Source organism: Seriola dumerili, unplaced genomic scaffold, assembly GCF_002260705.1.
Source record: "Seriola dumerili isolate Sdu_G_001 unplaced genomic scaffold, Sdu_1.0 BDQW01000468.1, whole genome shotgun sequence".
Taxonomy (NCBI): Eukaryota; Metazoa; Chordata; class Actinopteri; order Carangiformes; family Carangidae; genus Seriola; species Seriola dumerili.
The window spans coordinates 997,617-999,844 of NW_019174723.1; positions in this window are offsets into that span (position 1 = coordinate 997,617).

A 2,228-nucleotide genomic window follows, 5' to 3' on the forward strand; every position below is an offset into this window, starting at 1 on the left:
CCCCCGCTGCGCTCAGTGTGCTTGTTACAAACTACCAGCGCTCACTCCAATACCTGCAGGTGCAGATTTGCCAGGTGTTGCCCTGACCGTGTGTCACAGACCAGGACACTTCCACTGATGAGAGCGTGGTGAGGAAAATCATTGATTATTACTATTACCAAGTTCATTCTATTACCAAGTTCATTCTTGATCTTTGGAAACAGTATATGTAACAAAATACCACTGAATGAAGCCTGTAAGGTGTGACTGAAAGCTTCAAAGTAGGAAGTGGACCATTGAGCTGAGATTATGTTGCCACATTAGTCTGTTTATTTCTTCTCCTCTTGAGTCAGTGGACACACAGGCACAGGAGATTATAGAGCTGCAGCTAATTGTTTTTTTCATCAATTAATCCGCCAATTATTGTCTTGATTAATCAATGAGTCGTTTTGTCGATAAAGCACCAGAGACCAAAAATCTCTGTTCCTATAGCGCCAGGCAGTGTCATCAAACTGCCTGCTTTGTTCGAACAACAGATCAAAATATAAAAAAATACTGAATTCACTTTGACATACGACAAAGAAAAGCAGCAAATCCTCACAACTGACCAACCGGAGGTGAGGAATGTTTGTCTTTTACTCTAAACACGATCATCAAACAGTTAGTGATCACTTTCCTGTTGATCGACTAATTGATTCATGAACTAATTGCCACAGAAATGTTTGGGCACAGGTGAATGAATGAATGAATGAATGAATGGATGATAGTTCAGGTCACGACGGGTGGATGGCTGTGGAGCTGCAACGATTAGCTGATCAACTGATAAGTCGATCAAGTTGTCATTGCCATTTTTAAAGCAAGACAGTCAAAGGTTTTGACGGATCCAGGCTCTCAGATGTGAGGGTTTTCTCAGTGTCCTTGTCTTATTCGGTTAAACTGAATCTGTGATGGAGATAGTTCTTTTTACTGTTCTCTTTTGTTTCATAGACTTTAAGATTAATTGATCAATCAGGAAAATCCCTGTTAGCTGCAGTACTAGATAAGTGAATGAATAACAAAGGCAGATCACCTGTTGACTTGGATCTAATTTCAACAATTAAACGTTTTTAAAGGAGGAGAGAAACATGCCAAGTGACACATTGGGGCCACAGTGCCACAGTGAAATCCTCATAAATCCTATTTTAGAGGTAACATTTGACAAAAAACAAAACAAAACATAATTATACAAAACAAATGCTCATATTCTAACAGCTTCAAACAATGAAGAAAATGTGCATACTTTCTGCTTATGGCACATGACAAGGCCATAAAGTCAAATAAGGAGTCTATGGTGTAATGCTCATAAAAATACATTTTTAAGGAACACATTTAGCCCACAAATCAATACCAGTAGTAGGCTTTTAATTTTCTAGGAACATGCCTTGCATTTACATGTGTGTTCATTATTAATAATACTGGAGCTCCTCTCAAACAAGCCCAGCCAGCCAGCAGTGGCCTCTCTGCCAATCTGCTCAGGTTTTGATAAACCACCTGGGAGTTCATGTGGAGCAAAAACCTCACCCTCTGTGTGACACAAATAACAGCTATGTGTGTGTGTGTGTGTGTGTGTNACATGATTTACAGTGACTTGGTTTTAATGCCGCTAATTCCTCCACCAGTGCTTCACCTTCACCAGCACAAGTCCTGATCAATCTGGAGTATTATATGGGATTTAAAGAACCATATGCACCTATGAAGCAATTTAATTCACAGCTGCAACAGTGTCAGTGTAATTATATCTGTGCTGATTTGACAACAGAGCCGAGGAGTGGAGATGGAGAGAGTAATGAGAGAGAAGAAAGGGGAAAGGTGTAGGTGTGGAGGAAAATAAAGGGAGAGAGAGAGAGAGAGAGGAGGAAGACATGCGTGGGAGTCTTGTGGCAGGTGTTTGAAGACGCTGAAAGCAGATGATGAGAAGAGGCTGTCACATTTCCCAACAAGGTTTCCCGGCCTTTCTTCCCTGTGTCACTGAGTGTGTCCATACCTCCCCACCCATTATTCTCTCCCTCTATCCCCCCTGCCTCCGCCTGCGGTGCTCAGCCAGAGTGACGCCTCAGCACTGCAGTGTAATCTCTGGCCCTAGAGCTGCCTCATCTGAGCCAACCAATTGGACGTAGTGCTCAGAGCAACAGCAAGAAATGGCCCTCCGCCGGCTGCTTTCCTGCTAAACAAAGCCCCCCCGTCTCCCTCCGCCACAGAACGCCCCCCCC